The 23383-nt window shown below is 43.1% G+C and overlaps 1 protein-coding gene across 2 annotated transcripts in view; it reads right to left on the reverse strand.

Moving 5' to 3' along the window:
• WIPF3 (WAS/WASL interacting protein family member 3) overlaps nt 1–7745 on the reverse strand; it is a 76859-nt gene extending 69114 nt beyond the window's left edge. The window contains exon 1 of one of the 2 annotated variants that reach the window (XM_082692868.1): nt 7461–7745. The gene's annotated coding sequence lies outside the window, so the exon portion shown is untranslated. Of the gene's footprint in view, nt 1–7436 lie in introns of both variants that reach the window. The other variant, XM_082692869.1, reaches the window with a different exon arrangement.
• Nucleotides 7746–23383: the final 15638 nt, after the last annotated feature.

Consider the following 23383-nt stretch of genomic DNA (forward strand, 5'->3'; position numbering starts at 1 on the left):
CCCAGATCATTCATCCAACTTGTTATGATATTTGGACAGTATTTGGTGATGGGGGAAAAAATGGAGCTATTGATAATATTTATCATTGACTCAGGTATTTAAATTATAGCTAAATGTCATGAAAATCATTATGTGTGCAGTTCCCAAGGATGAAGGGAGAAAATATTGATTTCCAGTCTCTTTCTTTTTTCTTTTTTTTTTTTTTTGCTGCCATTGAAAGAGCTAAAAGAAGAACAAGGCTTATTAAAAATACATGATATTAATCACACATTTATAAGTAAACCTCATTTTATATAACAGCTATGCTTCTGAAAAATAGCATCTCTAATTTTGGAAAATTGAGGTATGCTTTAGGTATACAAAAGGAGTTTATTATGCAATGGAAACCCATAATCGATAAACCCAAAATTCATTACACTGAGTGAAAGAAGCCAGTCGCAAAAGGCCACATACTGTATGGTCCCTTTATATGAAAATCCAGATAGGTAAATCCACAGAAGTAAAAAGAAGTAAAAAGCTGGGGGTTGTCAGGGCTGAGAATACAGAAGAGCGGGAGTGACTGCTAATGGATTTCTTTTTGGGGTGATGAAAATGTTCTGAAATTAGATGATGGTGATGGTTGTGTGGTCCTGAATATTCCAAAAACCACTGAACTGTACAATTTAAGACAGTGTATTTTATGGTATCTGAATTATACTCCAAGAAGGCTGTTGTTACAAAACACAATTTGTGCCACATGGTTAGTTTCAGGCAAAACAGAATATAGGGCAAAAAATATTAAGAGAAATATACGGTGCTGTGGAAACATGAATTAATTGCTTCCATGGGTAAAAGACATGTAAAAAGCATAAGGGACCCCTTTAGCAGGCCTTCCATGGTTAAGGGAATGAGGACGGTATGAGCAAAGCTTTGGGGTGTGTGGCAGCCACTCACAGCCAACATGTCACAGAGCCAGGTTGTCAAGCAATTCGAGCTTTATTCTGTAGGGCTTCTGAAGACATAAAAGATGTTAGATGTTAGATACTTGTGTTTTAAAAACAGCATCCTAGGGGCCACGTGTGGAAAATGAATTAGAGGGAGAAGCAGCAAATACAGAGACCACATGAGCAAGGGTGGGTATTTATTAAATTTTTATTGAATTAGAATCACAGTAAGAGGGACAGAACCAAGAATATTAGTTTGGATATCTGGAATGGGGGAGAAGAATCAGGCCAGGATAACCCCAGTGCTCCCTGAGAAGCTAAGTAAGGCGGATGGGAGAAAGTGTGTGTATGGTGGGGAATGGCATAGACAGGCAGGGAGAAGTGGGTTTAATCTGAAGCGTATGAAGTGCTTTTGGCAAATGGAGATACAGATCTGAAATTTAGGGATGAATCGGGACTGGTGGTAGTGATTCAGGAATCTTTACATAGGCAGTTGGGTATGTTTCATTCTCTCAGCCTAACTGTTACGAAGATTTTAAACCACTGAGTTGCCTTCTATAATTTCTAATTTAGTCAGGGACATGGCTAATAATGGCAGTCAGTGAGGTGGCTGATCCTGCTAATTGCCTATTCAATAACCATTCCCTCTTCTTCCTCATAGCAAAACCCCTAATTTGTGGGTGGGAGGTGGTGCTTGCAATTTACCCAGCTAAAAATATTTGCTTTCTCAGACTTCCTTATATTTCGAGCAACTTTGTGACATCATCTTGGCCAATGAGATATAGGAGGAAATAGCTAGGGAGGGCATCACTTTCTGAATAAAAAGGTGGGATACAGCAGCCGTCTTGTGACCATGAGGCAACCAGATGTAATATGAAGTCCTATAGGCTAAGGATGGTGAATCAGGAAGATGGGGAGCATTGTTTGAGCTCCTGCATCAGCCCTGAACTGCCTTTCTTCGGAGTCTAGTCTGGTTCCATAAGATAAACTTGCATCTGTTTAAGCCAGTTCTGACGTGCATGTTGTTTTATTTTGTTTGTTTGTTTTGGTAGCCGAATGCAATCTTAACTGACACAAGTCACATTTGAACTAATATATATATTAGTGTTATTGTAAATGTTAGTATTATATTACTATATAACTTACATATAGTGAGATGACAAAAACATGACCATTTCAATTACTAAAAAGAAAGTCTAAAAACAAAGTATTTTTTTTTAAAGTTTTTATTTACTTGAAGAGAGAGAGAGTGAGTGAGAGAGAGAGAGAGCAGGGGAAGGGGAGGAAGAGGGAGAGGCATACTCCTTACTGAGCAGGATGCTGACATGTGGCTTGATCCCTAGGATTCCAGGATCATGACCTGAGCTGAAGGCAGATGGTCAACCGACTGAGCCACCCAGTCACCCCCAAAATATTTACTCTTATTGCCAAGAAGTACTGAAAGCATTAAGGGATTTAAGAGGTAGTATAGAGCATTGGATCTTTCTTTTTCCAAACAGTGTGATAAAATCTGGGGATAATATGGGACTACCGTATTAAGAAAATTCATGAATATACACTCTATTAATGAGCATATGTGCACAAAACTTCCTTCTGGATGAGGTAAACTGAGCTGGCATATTGAAATGGCTTTAGCTAAAATGAATGTTCTCAAAGATGGGATTGTTCACATGATTCTCCCAAGAATTATAATCTGTGGAAGAAAGAATCTTTCTACTCCCCCAGGCCCTCGGTAAACATAGCTAAGAAAATAGCATGTCCTCAAACCACAGCATTCTGGCCCTTCACAGAAGAGCTTTGGCTGGACTGTGCTCTGGGATTATGTCTCCGGAACCGCAGTCCATAATGTTCTAGGAAACATTTATTATTGCCTTCTACCACAAAACTTCCATTGTCTTCACGGCAGGGACCATGTGGAACACTTAGATCTCTATGGCAACAGTGATTGCTTTGAAGACCTGCCAGGAGAAAGTTGTCCCAGGTTTTAGGACCCGGAAAAGCTGTGCAACTGATCTGTTTTTATCTCATGCCCACTGTGGATCAAGTAACTATTTGTGTTTTCCTCTTTGTTTTGGCTACTGGGAAGCTCTGACAAATTTTTAATCCTCTCTCCAGAAACTACACAAGGCTTTATAATAAACTCATCTCTAGAAACCACCTACACCTTATAAAATCGCCTTATTCTCTAAATTACCTCTGATTTTATCTGGCTTTCCAATGTGTGTGTTCTCGCTACCCTGGTTTCATTCTCTATTAATTTTGTTGGCCACTTATTTTTGTAATCTCCTCAAATGCTTAATGGACTAGGAAATATTTAAGGCAAACAACTTTTAAAAGCATCAGATAATAGCAGCTACTTTATTGACCATTGCTATGAAGAAGGCACCATGCTCAGCATGGACCCTATCTTAAGTTATTTACCTTCAATATGAAATAAGTGCTATTATTATGCCCATTTTACATATGAGAAAAACGAGGCACAAAGAAGTTATCTGTCCAAGGTCATACAACAAATAAATGATGATTCAAGCCCAGGTATTCTGAATGACAAAATTTCTAGAAAAAAAGAGATAATAATATTGAATTTCTAAAAGAAGCAGAGGCCTTCTGATTTTACAGGCTGAGCTTAACATTCTTCAGCTTTAAAGGAGAAACTTTAAAGTTTCAAATACGTCTGCCCCAAATTTAATATGTCTTGTCTATAAAGTCATGCCCCATGATCCATAGCAACATACGGGAATGAGACAATAAAAGTCAAAAGGGCACATAAGCCAAAAATACTAAAGTTTTGCTTTTAGAACCTAGAGGTTTTCATTCATTCACTCCCTTGTTCATGCAATACTCATCATGAACCATGCATGGTCAGGTTCTGGGAACAGAGATGAAATAGACAAGCACCTGCCCTTCAGGAGCTCAGCTGTAATAAGCGAGAGTCAGGGAGGCAAAGGGTACCTGGGGTTATAAATGGGCTGATAGTGGACCAGAGCAAGGTGTGACATGACCATTCTATGACCAGATTAGCCCTTGGTCTCTACGTCACAGCGGATAATGGGAGTAAGAAGAATCAGCTTCTTTGTAGGGGCTATTGCGATGCTTTCATACATAGAAAGCTTAGTCTACGCTGGCATGTACTATGTATTTAGTACATGCTAGCCCTTAGCTCCTAAGGCACAGCGGACAGCGGCCCACGCATCTTGCTTTGTCACACACACATACTCATATGGACACATGTTCTCAAAAGTTCAAGAACTGAGGCCATCTACTCCTCTGAGCTTCTCCCTAGGAGCTGACGAACTCACAATACATAAGCACTCTTTTCTGGAAGACACCATCTCCGATTCAGTGTCTTGTTGGAACAGATCACCCACGCACGGTGACTATTCCTTCGAGTTGCACTTGAAAATCTTCCATGGAACCTGGTCCACCCAATGCCCGCCCGGCATTTTCCCCACATTTGCTCTGCTTCGCTCTGTCTGGTTGGCACGTCAGCATGGCACGTAACTACACGATTCCCCTGCTGCGTAACGGGTCAGGTTCCCTCTTGAACAGGTCGCAGGAAAGACCGAAGTAGAATTGCAAAACGGGAGTCTCAAGTGCATTATTGGCTGAAGCCGGTAAGAAACCATATGGGCTGCACCTGCCCAGCAACCGTGGGGAACGGGACGTCTCTTCAGTTTCATGCAGTGGCTAAATAAGAAGTAACTGATCGTTTTCTCACCATTCCTAACTCATATTTAATAGTTCCCTCTCAAAGTTTGTTTTGTCATGCCATCAGCGAAGTCAGTCAAACATTACGATTCCTTTCTAAAATATTCCAGCAGCCAGATGGCAGGAACGCTACTGTGACAAGGCAAAACTCGCCTAAAGATAACTTCATGATGCAGAATCATGCTTGATGGCACTTGGCTAAGCAGATTCACCCAGAGACACCTCTTTGGTTGCCCCACTTAACCCACGCTCTTTACACCAAAACTTTATAATTCCAGGAATAAGGCAAACATCCAACATTGCAATAAGAAACAGGCTGGTAAAACAAACACATTTCTACTTCTCTAAGGTCTGAATTTTAGGCAGAAATATAAAATCACTAGAAGACCACACATTAGAATAAGGTCTCTCTCTAGAAACAATGTTACTATACTTTAAAGTTTCAAATACTGTCTGCCCCAAATTTAATGTATATTTACAACACGTTGGCTTGAAAACAACTTTTCTTCCTCTGCTGAGTTATTTCTGTAGAGTGTGTGCTTTTTTTGTTGTTTTTGTGTCTACTTAAGAGTTAAGGAAAATGTCTTTATAAATTCTAGGATGTAGGAAAGTTGACTGATCCCTGGTGAAAATTCTACTAGGTGTGCTCCTCTAGAGTTAATTATATTTTGGTTTCTCATACCTTTGCTAGGTTAAATTATTCAGTGGTGTGTGTGTGTGTTTGAGTAACCACAAAATCACAACCTGTTCTATACCGTTTCTGAACAATAAATCTAAAAAGAGCGTTGGCAGGCTAGGCCAGCTGGCTTTCTCCTGTTTCTAAAACTGTATGTTCTTAGACACACATGCTTCCTCCATTCCTTCTGCTGCTGGCTAACTTCAGACAAAATCTGTGACAAAATCTCATACACACAATTATATGAAAACAACAGAGACTCCTGGAAAGGAACAAAAAGGGGGCAGGGCAGGAAGCCAAACTTCAAGTCTTGTGCCTTTGCTTCAGGTGATCGAAAATTGTCTGTTTACGATGGTAGGTACAGAATTTGAAGTCTGTGTACTCAGGTTCTTAACCCTGGCTCCTCCGGGTAAGGCATAAATGGGCTTTTAAAAGTGTATGACTTTTTATTTGCTCATCCGTAAAATTGGCAGAATAACAGTATCTCCCTTAAAGAACTGTGACTTCCCTGAGGTGATGTTCATACAGGCATTTGGTAAAGTCCTCTGCAGTGTACGTTTCCTTTCCTGTTATTTCTCAACTTTCTTTTGTTCTCCATACCCCCCCCCCTTTTTTTTTGGTGGTTTTTAAATGTACCTCTAAAATGCACTGCCTGGAAAACTGGACTAATCTGTGTGCTACCACAGTGAGTGGATTTTTAGCATTAAATTTTTATTTACTTTTTTATCAAGGTAACGCATAAGTCAAGTGCACAAATCTCAAGGGAATGACTTCATAACTATCTATAGGTTATACACCTGTGGATCACTGGTAAGGCAAGGGAAGGAGGATTTCCAACACCCCAGAAAGCCCACTCATGCCCTGTCCTGGTCATTACAAGGCCCAGAGGTAACCCCACTTCTACCCTGTATTGCCATCATTAGCTTTGCCTAAAGTTACGAAAATAAACAAACAAAAACCAGCTCAGGGAAGGTTGGGGTCCCAGTGATGACTACTATGTCTGACCAAAAGAAATGTATTTCCAACCCGCCTTCTGAAACGATAAAAGATTTTGATAATAAGGACAGGGGCATTAACTAAATCACACAGGTCATGTAGAACAAGGGCCTCGTTTTGTAGCTAATGACACTCCTGGAGGCGAAGTGACAGCCCAACTTCCTGCTACAAAGTAACTCTGCTTCCAAATACAAAAACATCCAGAATATGAGGGATGCTGCCGGGGCATCCCAGCGAGCCGGGAACAGCTCTCAGGGGCCTCTCCCGGTAGAACTTTCCAGGGAGCAGCGTACACTCGGTCCCCACGCGGCTCCAGCTCCTGCTGCAGGCACACCCACGCGGCTGGCACGCCACGCTCAGAAGGCACTGTTCCTGCGAGGCTGTGCCTGCCTGCCCACAGGGCAGGGCTTGTCCCTCACACCCGCTTTCCAAGTGCGGGCTCTCGCAACCCTGCTCCCCTCCGCCTCAGGGGGCCTGGGGGGAGGGGCAGTCTCTGCCACCTTCTCTGACTCCTTCAGGGGACTTTAAAGCCCACGTGGGGCCAATTCTAAATCTCTGGAGCACAGCCAGCTTAGTGATCTTGGGGCCTGGAGATGAGCACTGGGAGGGGAGTCCTGAGACCTGTCAGATCCCAGCTAGGTCGCCACGCACGAGCCGTGTGACCTTGGGCAAGTCACTTTACACCTCCGGGACTGGCTTCTGTATCCCCAAAGCCATCTCCAGCCCTGCCATGTCCTTAGTGCTTCTTTACTTCGCCCCAGCTCTTCCTGAGTCTGCCCCCTCCTCACCGAGACCCCAGCCTTTTGTTCGGGGGTGGGGCAAGCGGGAAAGAGAAAGGGAGAGCTCGGTGAAGCCCAGGCCAGGCAGCCTGGGCGCGCCAGGGGCCGCTCACTGGACAGTCGGGTCAGGAGAAGTCACCAGGCAACCCCACGGTGACCTCGTTCCCTCTGCGGTCCCGTTACGGCCGGGCTCGGAGGGCGCTACCCGGAGGGCGGCGGGCGGCTGGGGGCGGGGATTCCCGGGCACACGAGCGCGCGCGCGCGGCAACACTATCCGGTCCACTCCGTCCCGGGACCGGCTCGAGCGGCCGCTGCCCCAGCACGTCACCCCAACATCCCCAGCCCGGTACGGACCCGGACGCGGTCGCGCACCGCTACCTGCAGCTAGGTAGGACTCAGGCTCCGGACGACGTCCCTGCCGCCGCCTCCAGGCTCGGGGCTCTGTCCCGCAGCTCGAGTGCTCCAGGCGCCGCCGCCGCCGAGGCCACGCTGCGCTCGGTGCCGCTGCGCTCGGTGCCACTGAGCTCGGTGCCACTGCGCTCGGTGCGCCCAGCTCCCTTGCAGCCGCCCGCTCTGGGGCTGCCGGGACGCGGAGGCGGGGCCCTCGCCCCACCTGCTCCGCGGGCTCCTGCCCCAGTCGCCGCCGCCCAGCGCGCTAGGACGCGGCCGGAGGGCGGGGCGGCTCTGGAGGCCGGGGGCGGGTCCCAGCGGCAGGGGCGCGCCTCTCCCGGTGCGCGTCCAGAGTCCCAGCCGCGGAGAGAGGGGGCCCGAGGCCCCGCCACGCTAGGGACATGCCACTGCTCCACCAATTCACTCCAAGACATCTGGAACCCTTCTTATGCTCCAGGAGGCATAATAAGCTGTGGTGACAAAAGAGAGAACAAAAATCACCTTCTGCCCTCTCAGAGTTCACGGTCTAGAAAGGGAAACTAATGGGCAAGTTACAGTCCAGAACCAAGAGGGTGTGGTCGTGGAGGTGGTGCCGATCCAGGCTTGGGGAGGTCAGGGAAATCTTCTTCAGGAGGTGATGCCCAAGAGACATCATCTAACTGAAAAATGAGCATGAATTAGCCAGGTGAAGGAGGTCCTGGGGAGGTAGACTGTCCCAGGAGGAGCCTAAGGGGAAAGGAAGTGGACTGTGTTTGAAAACTGAAATGTGTGAGCCGGAAGAACTTGGTGTGGCCAGCACACGCCCATCATACTTCATGTTCAGGCCCCCTGGAACATGCAGAAAGTTTGTGTCTAAGGCTGGGTGTGTCCCTTTAGGTGCAGTGCTCCTTTGGTGAGGATCTCCTACCTCCCAATGTCCTGGACCTTCCTACTGGTGGAGGAGCAAAGAGGATACTCACGGACTCTTTCGCTCAGCCCTGCAGTGTTTGAACATCTGCTAGAAGCCAGCCCTCTGCAGGGTCTTTGAGGTATGCTGGTGAGGGAGGCAGGGTCTCTAACACTAAGGGAACTACTGGGCTGGAGCAGAGGAGAGACCTGTGCTCAGGGTTGTGCCAAGGCCACGTATGAAGTGCAGGGGAACACAGGGAAAGAAGCAGTTAATACCAGCAGGAAGGATCTCACACATGGGTTGCAACCCGTCTTCAGGTTCAGATTGTGTAGGAGCTGCTGTCAAAGTATGTTCCCACGCAGCCCTTAGCTGGTTTCTTAATTACCCATGTTCATAGCAAGGATAAATAATTCACTCCGGATGTCTTTCACTCCTGGGTTGTCAAGAACATGGATTTCCGTTGGATTTAGGTGAAAAGGGGCATATGTGTAGTCAGTGGAAAACAGTGACGTACTTGCTTCCTGCCTATTTGTGCTGTGTTCCTCCTGCCTTTCTTCCTTTTGAAGCCATAAAATGATCATGGGTATGAAATGTGAAAAACTTTGCTCAACCTAAAATTCAAAAACAATTTTGTTCAGGTGAACACTACTTAAAAAAAAAAAAAAATCCCTGAAACATAACCAGACAAGACACTCTCCTCCAAATCCCTAATGCTTATTCTCATTGAACACATAACAACTAGAATTCTAATCTTTCAAAAAAGGAAGAAAAGATAAATTACCAGAGAAGACATTTCCATAAGGCCAGAGAGTTCCCATCAGGGCTTCGACTGAGTGACCCAAGCAGGAGTTAGTTGAATGGATAGGCTGCTGGCTCTGTCATTCCATTTTCCATGTTCCTCATGGCTGAACACAAATGGGATGTCTAGGGATGCTGTAACCAGGTGACAACCAAGAGACAGTGAACATGAAGCCACAAGACCAATATGACTAGGATGACTGAGTGAAAAAGAGCCTGGCATTGTTGGGCATTCCAGGCAATGCCAGCAACAGCCCCTCACTGAACATCTTGCCATGTGAGAAAAATAGTCCCCATTTGTTTAAGCCACTAGGCTGGGTTTTCTGTTCCTTGCAGCCAAACGGAATCCTAATGGTTATAGTGACCTGGTGACGGGCAAATGTCTCTTCTCCCATAGCTCGCAAATGTCTGAAAAAGCTCACTTTCATACCCTCTACTTGTAAACATGTATTTCCAGCTGCTATGACTTCCTGAGCTCGTCAGGAGAAAGGTGCTAGAGAAATCGTAAATGTTTTATACATGTTTCCACATCAATTCTTCAAGTGTTTATGAGCAGCTATTAGATGGTGATAATGTACTGGTTCTTGGGGTGCAAAGATGAATTCACAGCTTTGCCTCCAGGGAGCAAACAGCTTAGAGGAGGACATGAGCTTGCAAATAGAGTTTTACAGTTCCTTACCAGAGAGGAGATTGCCTTGGACAGAGAGGTAATACAGGAGAAGAAATGATGAGCTCTGTGTGGTGTGGGGAAGGAAGGAGACAGCAGTACCTGAGCTGGGCTTCCATGGAGGGACTGGAGTTTTCCCTGTCAGAAATTGGAGAAGGGAGGCCACTTCAGAGAGAGAATGTCTGACAGAGCTCCGCAGTTCGGGAGCCTCCAATTCCACGTGTCTGAGACCACACTCAAGGTCTTCCTCCCAAACCTATCCTGTTCTCCGTGTTGCCCATCTGCCCACATGACCACCTGGCCCACCCAGCAACTTCCTCAGCTGCCTTTCCCTCATTACTCCTTCCCAAGATGGATTTCATCTCTTGGGTCTGGCTGGTTTTTCCTCTCCCCAGTGCTCCCATAAGCAGCTTCCCAGCTGATCACTGTGCAACACTCTGTTTCTCTCTTCCAGACTTTTCCACAGTGTGGCCAGAGAGATCATATTGAAACCCAAAGCTGATCTTATTAACCCCCATTATTTGTAGTTTAGTGACTTCCCTTTGCTTGGATCGTAACAACAAAGATCCTGAGCTTTTTCGGAAAGCCCTCACTGTCTCCAGCATGACTTGCTCAGGCCTCTCCCCCGACCTCTTTTCTACAGGCATGCAGGCCTGCTTTCAGATCCTTGAGCAGGGAACATTCTTTCTTGTCACAGGCCCTATACATATGCTGTTTATTCTTTGTAGAGAACATCACCCAAATGAACTCCTCTTCATTTCTCAGAGCTCAACCAAACTTCTCCGAGGTCTTGACTAGGTCAACTTCTCCTATTATAAGCTCTCATGATCCTGTGTAACTTTCTTTTGCAGCATTACAGTTTTAACGATGCCATTAAACAGCCATACTGTCCCAAAAGGCGACAAGGAGATAGTTCACTATCTTGGATGCAGTTAAATTCCTTCATACTGCCTCCACAAACTCTGCTGTTCCAGAGGGTGCTGCAAACACAAAAAGGCTGAGATATACCATCCTCATTTGTGGAGTGAAAGAGAGGAAGGTCAAGGTGTATACTGAGCAGGCAGAGAAAGAGGAGCCAGCCCACAAAGGAGATGGGGGGAGAAGGGAGAGGGCAGGGAAGGAGCCCAGAGCAAGAGGCCACAGAAACCAGGCAGAGAGAAGACATGGTCAGAAGTACATACTGCATGAAAGTCACATTCAAGGGCCAAAACATGTGACAAGGGGGGCGGTCATGAGTTATCCTCGTAACTACAAGTTCAGTGCACTGGTCCTAGAGGGAAGCCTGATTTAGTGGACTGAAATACAGAAAAAACTGGAGAAGTGTAGACCACACTTCCAGTTTTTTTTTTCAGAAATCTTGAGCAAGAAGAGGAGGAGAGAGATGGGATCATACCTACAAGAGGAGAAAGAGTCAGGGAGGGTAGAGACCCTACCATGTTGTAGGTTAAAAGAACCAGTAGAGAAAAGGGTCTCGAGATTTAGGAAAGAGAGGGAATTGGAAATGGAGCCAGGAATTCTCTGAAATACTTTCTCAGACCTAATCTTTGAGAAACTGAGAAGGGATTTGCAGAACAATATTTTGCAAAGTTTTCAAAACTATTGATCCCTCTAAGTAAATATATAAAATAACATAAAAAAGTCTTCATCTCAGAGAGATGAACGTGGATTCAAGGTTGCATCAACTATCTGTATGATGTTCACTAGCTTGTCAGATACCCCAAATATTAATTCTTATTAATTAATACTGCAGAACAAGTATAATAATTTCTGCCATGCCTCAGAGTCATTATCAGAATACCAAGAGGTGAAGTCTATGAGATTCATAAAATTGAAAGCACTTTGTTTCACTACTAAGGGCCACAGGCATGGAAGGGACTTTGCCTCTTTACCTGTACCACATCTGAAATTAATCTGCCCTTATTGGAAACACCAACAAGAAGAAATTATTATTTAAAATGAACGATGTTACTGATAACTGTTCTTAGTTTTACAAACTCTCCCATGATATTTGAGTAGTTCCCTCTATCCCAGCTTACATCCCTGTACACTGTGGGTGAGGGGGGCAGTCAATGTGGTGTAGGAGGGGCGTGATGGAGTCCCTGTGAGTCCCCTCCTCACTTCCTTCTGGGTCTGTCACACTGCTAAGGAAGATTAGCTTTTCTTCACCTCTTGTTTCTTGACTCTTCCATAGCCAGGATGGTCCATTATCTACAAGGCAAACTCCACTTTCAGCTTCTTTGTTGAAATTGTCATTCAGGTTCCAGTGGTTACAATGTACCAAGGGCTTTCCCCAGTGTTATCACAATGTTCATCCAAAGAAGCTGAGGGAGTGGTTGCCATATTTGAGATGTTGACATGGAAACGCAGTAGGTAATGGGATCGTGAGAGTCTCTGGGTTGGTAGGGAGTAGAACTGTGAAAGGAAGTGAATCCTGTGCCACAGGACTCTTGTCTCACTGCCCAGCCCAGTGCCTGGTGTAGAGCAGATTCGGTGAACTCATGACTATAGCAATTGACTCATCACCATCTCTGCGTGGTTGTGCCAGTGCAACCTCCATCCTGATAAGAGCTATCCTGTCATACTAGAAGCCCTTTAAAGTGGAATTTATCCTCCTTCTAGATCACTGGTTTCTGTTAATGACATTATAACTCACCAATTCTCTCAAGCCAAAACCCTGGTTCATCCTAACCTTCTCCTTGACTTCCACCACCACCCCCTGATCCATCACAAAACCCTGTCTATGCTGCCTCTCAGACACCTTCTTTAATGCAGGCCTGGTCTCCTGCCATCATCTCCAAACTGGTGTCTCTGGCTCCAGTGTTCTTCCCGTTCCTCCCAACTGTTCTCTACCCTGTATCCATAGTGATTTTTCTAAAGGGAAATTTAATCATCTAATTCGCCTGCTCAAAATCCCTCATTTGCTCTTATTTGATCTCAAGAGAAGGCCTAGATAACTTAGTGTTGCCTGCAAAGCCTCCAAGATTTGTCCCTCCCATATGATTTTCCACTCCTTGTCTTCCCTTCTGTGTTACGCTGTGCCCTGGCTATCCCAAAGGACTTGGGACCCCCTTGGATTCACCATATGTGCTCCCGACTCTGCCTTCACCAAGCCATTTCTTTGTCTTGGAATACCTTTTCCCACTTTGCTACATAGAGAACTCCTCTTCGTTCTTTAATATCAGTGCCCACTTACTTTAGAAAAGCCTTCTGAACCTTCAGTGTAGGGGCCCCACTTCTGAATATCTAGCACTTTCTTTCTCCATCTGCACTCCAGCACTGAGATCATGGTGTCATAGCTCTTGGTTACATCTTTAAGGGCAGAAATAGTCTCCAATACCACCAGCACCTAACACATTAAGCGTCATATAATACGTCAGTTCTCAATAAATTTGTCATTGATTAATTAGTTTTCAAAAAATATCTAGCCTTCTTTTTCTCATCTGTCCAGGGAATTTTCTGCACCAGAAAGATAAGAGCTTAGAGGTGATAAGTCAGCTGAAGTGGATGTTTTATTTCTGTCCTGGTGAGAAAGGACTCTATTTGGCCCTCATGGTGTGACAATATGGAGCAGGTTGGAACAGAGTGATAGGATAAGAAAGACAGTTTCAGAGCAACTCCTGAGTCAGAGCTCAACTCTGTAGTTTTGTTACTTTGTTGGAAATGGTACAAACTTCTGAACAACAGCCACACATTTCAAATGTTCAAGCAAAAAAGTAGTCCAAGATGAAATAAACATGTTATAATTTTCCTGCCATTTTGGGCTGATTGCATTTGTATTGCCTAAATAGAGACACCCTGTTCTCAAGGATGATTAAGAATCAACTGTTCTCCAAAGTCCTGGAATTCTGCATGTTCAGATGGTAACAAGAGGCTGACATGTGACACAGTATTAAACTGTCACTTAATGGCAACAAAGGAGAGGGACTGCTTCTCTAACTGAAAGTTCAGTCACCCAGTTGACACAGTCAGGCCTTGGCAGGTCAGTTCTCCAAAAAAGAAACCTTAGTCTTCCTCCTTCTGCATCTATAAGGTAACAAGTTCAGATATCGGATTAGCTGTGTTTCCCTGTCATTTAAAAGACTGATATTCCTGTTTTTTTTCCAGTGCTGGTAAATTTGATCTGAGATAACAGAAGGCCGAAGGAAGATATAATGTCACGCAGAAAGAGAGAATAGCTCACTTTTCTAAGGGCCTTCTTTGCCTATCAGCTCTCTACTGCTTAGTAAGAATAAAACTCTACATTCTGAAAACTTTTGAAAAGAGATGCTTCTTCAAATCAAAGTTCATCTTAATCAGCCTGAAATATTTATCCTTCTTGGCTATTCAAGCAAATAGTCAGGAAGCCCTTGGTGAAGGTGGAGAAAGGCACTTTGCTGAAAAAGTCTGCCGAAGAACAGAACCCCAGCAGGGAAGCCAGATTATGATATCCAAGGCCATGTGGTCCACCCCAGAAAAAGTCCATAGGAACTTCAGGGTGTAACTACCAGTACTTCTCCACACATCCAACCTGAATGACATTATAATATAGAAGATGCATGCAGATGGGAAATATGCTACAAGTTCCTTTTGCCTTAAACAGAAAAAAAAAAAAAAGATTCCTATTCAAGTTTCATTTTATTTTTAATGATAAAGTAATGTATGCTCTTGGCCTCATATGTTAAAAATTTAGAAAACACAGGCAATCACAATTGCAAATAACCCATAATCTAGAATACAGATAAAGAGAGGTAATATATGTATGTATTTCTCTGAAACACAAAAACCCATTCATATAATATAGCATATGTACACACAAATGTTCTGCTTTTTTCACTTAGTTTTACCTCATGGGTGAATTTCCTTGTCATTACATACACTGTCCAGTGTAGGGACCCAGGCATCTGAAGCTTGGTTGAGGTTCACTCCTCATTTGATGGGTCCACATGACTCGTGTGGGCAGCTGGGTTTCAAAATCCAGTGTTTATCCGGAGTGAGATTAAGGGCTTGCTGCCTTTAATGTATGAAAGTCTGCATCTGTAAAATAAAAAGACACATCCCGAGGAGTGAAATCACAAGGGAGCCAAGAGAGGAAAGGCACAGAATTCAGGTATGGCAGAATCAAACCATCCTTTCTCCTGCTTGTGGGCAGCACAGAATCAAGAAGAGAGGCTTAACATGGCTTTCATTTTGCTCACCCCATCAAACACACCTTAAAGGCCCATTAATAGTCTTCCAGTTTTTTATCTCCAAGGAGAGAAAAACCTCCCGGGATCCTTCAACCAACTCCTCTTTCCAAGAGAATGAAAGGGAACATCCCGGTCCTTGGGCCGTGTAAACACAGCACACACACATTCTTTTGTCCTGATCAGCTCAAGAAAATGCTTTAGCTGGAGTTCTCAGTGAAAAATTTGCACAGTGAGTTTTCAAATAATACTCATCTTTGCAGAGATGTGATGTTAGCTGTCTTCTTTCTCCATTCAGTTTGACAGATTCTTTCCCTCCACAGTTTATCTCATTAACATTTCTTGGCTTTTTTTTTTTTTTTAAATCAATAGTTAAACAGTTAAGCTAAGGACGTAGGAATTTAACAGTTTGGTATTTGAGAAACCATTCCTGTGAATCTTTTGTTCTAAAGCCTTCAAATTTATTCAATGAAACATGGACAGAAATGCTGTGTGTGTGTGCGCGTGCGTGCGTGCATGTGTGCAGTGTTGACCTTCCTGAACAAAATGGCACTTTGATTTTTAGAATCCATAGGATTAGTTGATAGAGGTATTGAGTTCCTAGTAAAGATAAATAAATTCAGATTAATCTGCTATTTCATTTAATATTGTATTTCTCAATAATTCCAATGAAGGACACCGCTGAGTAGTTTGGATAATTTAGCAAAAGGACAATGACTTGGTTAGTTGTTTTCATATTTTGAAAACTTATTTTATTAAATCAAAGTGATAATGCAGATAAGTTTAAAAATAGTGCTGAAAAGCTTATGAAAAAGAATTTTCTTACTCCAATTTCCTTCTTCTACAGAAGCAACTACTCCCAACTCTTTCAGATTTTTCTTTTTTTAATCTGTATCCATATTTTAGTAATATGCATTATGCGTTCTTACTCAATCAATCTGTTTTAGACATGACCATCTCACTTCTGTAACAGTGGATAAGGATTTAGCTTTTTATAATTGCTTCTTTTTTTGGATTTGTTTTTAGTTTTCTTCAAATCTATTGCTAAGTTTTCTTACACCTCCCATAGGTTCTCAGTAAAAATTTCAGATAATCTATCCATTCCACTCTCTTCCTCCAAACTGGGCTGGCTGTGCCTCCCACCTGCTAACCAGCTGCCCTCCTGGGAATTTCCCGGTACTTGGAATCCACATTTTTTTCCTCTCTCAGCTTCTTGTCTGGCACACGCTTTAGTGGTTGAGACTTTCCACACTTGATTGTTAGTTGTGGCAGGTTTGAAACTCTAGGATGAACATTGTGTTCCTCAAAATGTTGATGGCATTTCTCCACGGTCTTCCAGCTCCAGCGGTATGGTTGACAAGTCCATTGCAGTTGCTGGCCCCAATCCTTTGATTTTGAATTTACCTTAGATCTTCTCTTTATCCAGTAATCTGAAATCTTATGAATCTGAAATATATATTTATATCATTTATTACATATATATATATATATATATATCATATATATCATTTATTACATATATATTTTTTAAGTAATCTCGAAACCCAAGGCGGGGCTTGAACTCAGGACCCCAAGATCAAGAGTCAGATGCTGTACCTACTGAACCAGCCAGGCTCCTCCTAGATTTAACTGTATTTTTAAATTCTCACTCATTATGCTTGGTAATTGCTAGTTCATCAATATGGAGAGATCTCTTTGTACTAGTCTTGAGTAATTCCTCCTTAAAAAAAAAAAGGAGATTTGTTTATTTATTTGAGAGAGAAACAGAGGAGGGGGAGAGGAACAGAGAGAGGGAGAGAGAGAATCCTCAAGCAGATTCCTCACTGAGCAGGAGCCTGATGCATGGCTCCATCCCAGGACCCTGAGATCATGATGTGAGCTGAAACCAAGAGTTGGGTGCTTAACTGCTTAACCGACTGTGACACCCAGGCACCCCTGAATAATTTCCTCTGTCCATTTTCTCTATTTATCCTTGATAGGCTTCTTATTAATCAGAAGCTGGACCCTGTACTAAGGACTGCCAGTTGCCTACCTAAATATTTGTATCCTCTCCTTCCATAGTAGGACAATACTTACTGGTTGGCTGTGGTAAAGTACCTAGTTAAAAGAACACATTTCCTAGATTCCTTTGTAGCTGGATGAGACCAAGTTAATAAATTCTGGCCAATGAGATACCAGTGAAAAGCGTCAGTATAGGATTTATTGGAACACTGCTTTTGGAGCTGACTTAGACAAGAAGAGTACCCTTTGTCCCTCCTGGCTTCCTCTTTCCTGATGTTGGAATGCAGATTTTATGACCAGAGCTCCAGAAGCTGTCTTGGATCATGATGTGTATTTGAGGATAGACGCCAGATGCTGAAAGTGGCAGAGTAAGAAGATAGGAGTCTCTCTGGAGCCATCATACCACCCTCAGAGAGAATAAATCTTTGCACATTTAACCACTAACATTTTACATTTTCTGTTAAATGTAGCCAAACCTAATCTTATCTGATACAGACCTTTTGGATTGATATTCTGATTTTAATATTGTTTTTTTTTCTCTCTCTCTTTTTAGTTAAACTTTCTTGGAGTCTTACTTGAAATTTTTTTTTTATAAATTTGGCTTTCCTTTTTTAAAAATTTTCAATGTTTAATTTTCTTTCCTTTTCTGTGATCTTATTTAATGGATGCAACGTCTTCTGTTATCTCTGCATTTGGGGGAAGGTTTCTTCTGCTTTTTGGACTGTTTCTGCTGTCTTCAAATCCTTTTGCTGCTTGCTTGAATCTCTCTTTTTCATGTTAGAAGCTTTCCTCAAATATCAGGTGACCTTTAGTTGTCAGATCCTGTTTTAGAAGTTCACCTCTAATTAGAAGCTCCATGTTCATGGATGAGGCTTGCTGACCCATGGGTTCCCTTGCAGGTGGTCAGGAAGAAGGAAACCTATCCACCGGATGATCTCCAGCCTTTGAAGCTAGGTCTATGTGTATTGAATTCTTCCAAAGAAAGATCTTCTAACCTCCTGTGTGAGGATTATAAACCTGGCTGTGGAAATTCTGGGGTCTGAGTAGGAGAAGGGAATGTTGCTCTTTAGTATGCAGATTTACATATTATCCTACAGTTTTCAGTCCCTTACCATCTCCCCTATCCTCCATGGGGTCTATTGTCTCAGGACTGAAATGTCTCTGGTTGGCTTTCTTAGTTATTAAAAAAATTGAATCTTGTTACTGCCCTCTCTCCTGATTTGCCTCTGGAAGTTAGTGAACAATGACTTACCATTAAATACCCAGAGTGTACCTGGTAGGTAAAATGCAGACAGCTTTTTTCTCCTCTCCTAGTACAAAGCCAGAAAATAAGAAGAAAGGGATGGAGACTCACAGAAAAAGGCACTTGTGCCATCCCTCCATCTGCCATTGGTACATGCCAGATGGGTTGAAGGCAGGTTGTCTTTTTTTCTTCTTCTGAATAACTATTGTCTCAACAATTCCTCTGCTCGCCTGCTGGCTCTATTTATTTATATTTTATTTATTTATTTGACACAGAGAGAGAGAGAGATCACAAGCAGGGAGAGAGGCAGGCAGAGAGAAAGGGGGAAAGCAGGCTTCCTGCTGAGCAGAGAGCCTGATGTGGGGCTCGATTCCAGGACCCTGAGATCATGACCTGAGCTGACCCAGGACCCTAAGATCATGACCCAAGCTGAAGGCAAAGGCTTAACCCACTGAGCCACCCAGACACCCCCATTTATTTATTTACTGATTTGGTGAGTTGACAGTGAAGGATGGGGAAAACTAACTTCTTATTCCACATTCCATGTGATGAATGCTGTTGACTTTTGCAGTTGCAGCCAGACTGCACTGTATCTGCTGATAAAAAGGCATCATGATACAGTGATTTTCAAGCTCATGGAAATGTGAATTAGGGTAAAATGATAATAAGAATGAAAACAATAATAAGAATAGTTAATTTAGTGCTGGACACTATCTCCTTTAAACATTGTAGCGGTACTGTGAAGTACACATTTTTATCACCTCCATTTGTCAAGTGAGAAGAAGGAGGAATAATGGGGTTGAGTCACCTGTCCCAAGTTATACCGTGGACAGTGGAGGATCTGGAATTCATAAATAGATGTGTTTGGCTTCACGCTTAACGGTAGTGTAAATATGCTGTAATGTGTTTTCTTTTTCATTCTTTTTTTCTTTATTTTTTTAGTGTCAGACATTAAATATGTGGTATATATTTTTCTTGGTTATTTTCCTTATGCATTTGCTAATCCTTACATATTTTGAAATTGGGATACAATTGTATCCTAACTTTGATTTAAAATAAATTAGCCGTAGTTTGTAATGACTACCCAGAAATTTATTCATTGATTAAATAGTGATAGTTCACCACCTCTGTGCAGGGGAATGTGCTGTCTCCAGGTGGGATAAACCTTCCGGGACCCTTCCTCTCCTCGTCTTTAAGTGTTTAATAGTTTATAGACCCGCAGTGAGAGGATTCCCCCTGTTAAAGAGTAAAACTAACCATCATGCTCTTGGTTTGAGCTTTTAAAAAGTCTTAAAAATACTAAAGAATCTTAAGACAAGTTTAAGACCATATCTGGCTGGTCCTCTGTAATGGATCAACACATGTAGAATTCAATGTCAAAGCCTAAAATTTGGTCCTTGCCTTAATTTGCAGTACCTCCATGAACCTAGCTTTCCCCATTTAGACAATAAGGGTAATAACAAAAGCTAGCTCATGTATAGCTATGGTAAAGAAGTGAGAGACTATCCATGAAATATAGGGAAAAAAAGGTCTTTGTGTTAATGAGGTTATTGAATTAGTGGCATGTGAAAATTCTAAGCAGGTGAGAAGGCAAAAGCTAATTCGCTGGCCAAACCAATAGTCACCCTTTGCCCTTTCTAAAGTGCAAGTGCTCACTTAGGATCGAAACTTCTAGGATTCTGTCTTAATAGCACATTGATGGTTGTTTGGGGGGGGGGTGGATGTTGATTTGCAAATAATAATTCACACACGGTATGAGCTCAGCTGCTTTAGGAAGTTGAGACCAATGAGTCTGGGAGGTTTGTCTACTCCTCATCCCCTCCCCTTGCAGGAGGAAGGGTTTGAAGTTCACCAGCAGGCGAGGGGCGGAGGAGAAAAAAGACAGGCAACCCAGTAAAGAGTTAGGATTACCCTATGTCTCTTTTCTTAAGGAAATAGCGTATGGGAAGAGAAGGGAAAAGCTGGACAGAGCAGCTGCCTCAGGGCTGTCCAGTGGGTTGGATTGTCATGACCCCAGCACAAATTGGTCGGATACATTATTGAAATTGTCCACAAACTTCACCAGGTTGAAAAATCAGTGAATGCAAAAACCCTTGGATAATGTCAGGTTTGATATAACTCAAAAGGCAAAATGTGTGTGTGTGTGGGGGGGGGGGTGTTGCAAAACAAAGCCCTGTTCGAGCTCAGAATGTCCATTTATTGCATTCTGCTGGAGGAGCCATATTTTTTCTCATGGAAATTATCCAGGAGAAAAACAGAGAAAGACAGAGGTAGCAGATGAAAATCTGGATTGTGTCCTCATGTGGATTCAAGAAAGAAAATGTTCCCTGAGACTAAGCTTCAAATGCTGCCGAATTTGGTGTCCTCCATCCCTCAGACTGGAGCATCTGCTGTGCTGTGTGGGTATAAAGTGTGTCCCGGTGTCCTTGGTCGGACCTACAAGATCACAAGAACCTGCCTGCACCCTCTTTCATGAAGATGACTGAGTCTGACCTTCCTCTTTCTTCCTGGGAGTCTTATTCTCCTCCTTCTGAGGACCTTGGCAAAGGCTCCTGCTCTGCCATACATCTTTATTTTGCTAATATCACTGCTTGGCTGCCCTCAGAAGATGGAATCATGGTTTATTTTCAGTTTGTGTAATGACAGGACTCACTGTTTTCCACCACGCAGGTTTCTGGGAGCTTTTAAAGAAATCGTTATAGGTTAAATAACCAGAGGCAGAGGCCTTAATGCATTCTTGTTGGCAGCTGCCCTTTCTCTAGTCCAGAAACCAAGCAGCTCCCTCTCTCCTTCACGACAAATACATTTCAGTATATTTTCTGTGCGGTCCAATAATGTCAGACTTTTTAAAAGCCCTGAGAAAGGAGAGGGGGAAAAGAATCAATCTTTGCACTAAAATTGAGAACTTTTCAGATTTAATAAACTTAGACAGAAGGTGACATCTCATTAGTCCATGAAAAATCTCTTTCCTTTCTCTTTAAGGGGGGATTGCCCAGGGAAAGAGCCCTAAAAAAGCTTAGTGGCCTGGCCTAGGGAAGCCCCACCCCTAAAAAGCAGGCCCCACTCCTCTAGATAAGCACAATAGCTTCAGAAAGGATCTTGGAAGCTCCCCGAGGGACCCTCTTTCTGGGTGAACTCAGGGGAAAAAAACATGGGTCTTGGAACCACAAGCTCTGAGTTCATGGCCTGGTGGCCACCTACTCACTACTATAGGATCTTGGACAAGTAGCTTGACCTTTGGGAAAGTCTTCTCCTTATCTGGAGTTCAGGGTTACCACAGTGGTTAACACCTATATTATAAGACTGGGTACCAAGCATGATGGCATTTATAAGGACACGTGTGTGTAGCAGGTACCTAATTAATGACCACAGTTATTGCTATGATTGTTGCCATATTATTTAACTGCCCACTCAGCAAATCCATCTGGTTGTTTCTTAAGTTTCTCAAATGGGACTTGTCCAAAATAGAACTCACAAGTCCCACCCCTTCCACAGTATCTCCCCAAAATGGTCCACCTTAGCGTTCTCTACTCCCAGCAAAGGGTAACCGCCATCCCACAAGGGGCCTGGAATTATCTTTGACCCCTCATTCCTTTACCCCCTACCATGAATCCAAATCAACCCCAGTTCTGCCTTCAAATGTTACCCCAATTGCCATAACTTTTCCTATCTCCACTGCTACTCCCAGGGTCTGAACCACCATCATCTCCCACCTAGATGTCTGTAGCATCCTCCCAACTGGCCTTCCTGCCTCCATGTTTGGCCTTCCTACAGTCCATTCTTTGGGGAGCTGCAAAGCAGTCTTTTTTTACAAAAAGGTAAAACAGATCAGTTCACACACCTGTGTAAAACCCTTTAGTGCCTTCCATCCTCTGCCAAAGCCCACAGACCCCTACGCACTCTGGCCTTCCTATTCTCTCCAACTTCATCTCCTAAATCCTGGTTCATTATGCCCAAATCATAGTCACACATCAGGTTTATTTGCATCTCAGGGACTTTGCACATGCTGTTTCCACATGCTGTCTGAAGCACCCCACTCCACTCCCAATCTTTGCATAGTGGCCTGACTCTTATTATTGAGGACTCTGCTCAAATATTATGTCGTCAAAGAAGCTCTTCTGATGTATTTGAAATTACTAGGGTCATTCTTCATTCACTCTTTATCTGTACCACTTTAAAAATATTTTCATGGTGTTTATTATGGAGATAATAAAAAAGGGATATGGATAAAATAAATTTATCTATGTTTTAAAAAAATATATATATCTGTTCTACTATGGAAGTTCATCACCTAGAATAGTGATTCAAATATTTGTTGAATGAATGCATGAATGAATGAATAAAGGAATGAAAGCATTATTGATGCTTTCATCACTTATCTCCTTCTGTGGCCTTATGTACATGTACGTTGGTTCACTGTGACACATTCTTATTTCCTTAACCAACTGAGCCACCCAGGTGTCCCCGACACATTCTTATTTCCTGCCCACTGTTTTTCCTTTTGGTCTCATGACTACCAACTGAGTAACCAACTGGCAATGTGTTAAGAGCAGGGGTTGGAGGTGTGGGGAGGTGAAATTCCTAAAATAAGATGTGGTTCTTCTAATGGGGGTTTTTCTTGTCTTACCATTTTGTAGCATTAATGGTGAACATTTGAGACTCTCAGGCTGTGGGGAAGATGTCTGGGCTGTGACCTCCTAAATCCTACCTTCTATCAACAAGAGTGGGTGGTGAAGGAGAGCTAGTTCTACTCCTGTTTAATAAACTAGACTCCTCCGTTCCCCCAAAGAATTCCTTGAAACAATTGACAGTGACACACAATTGTGTGATTTTTTTCCTCAGGTGGAAAGCCTATGGCTTTGCCAACTTTTATTGGCATACATTCCTCTACCTGACTTTTGGACACAAAACCAAAAGAGTATTCCCCCTCTCTCTCTGCCTGCTTCTCTGCCTACTTGTGATCGCTCTCTCTCTGTGTCAAATAAATAAATAAAACCTTAAAAAAATAATTATTTAAAAAAAAAAAGAGTGGCAGGATAGTAAACCTCTTCTAGACCAGCACTTTGTAGAGCACTGTTTTTTTTTTTAAAGATTTTATTTATTTATTTGACAGAGAGAGATCACAAGTAGGCAGAGAGGCAGGCAGAGAGA

This window comes from Mustela nivalis (genome assembly GCF_964662115.1).
Source record: "Mustela nivalis genome assembly, chromosome: 12".
In the NCBI taxonomy this organism is placed as follows: Eukaryota; Metazoa; Chordata; class Mammalia; order Carnivora; family Mustelidae; genus Mustela; species Mustela nivalis.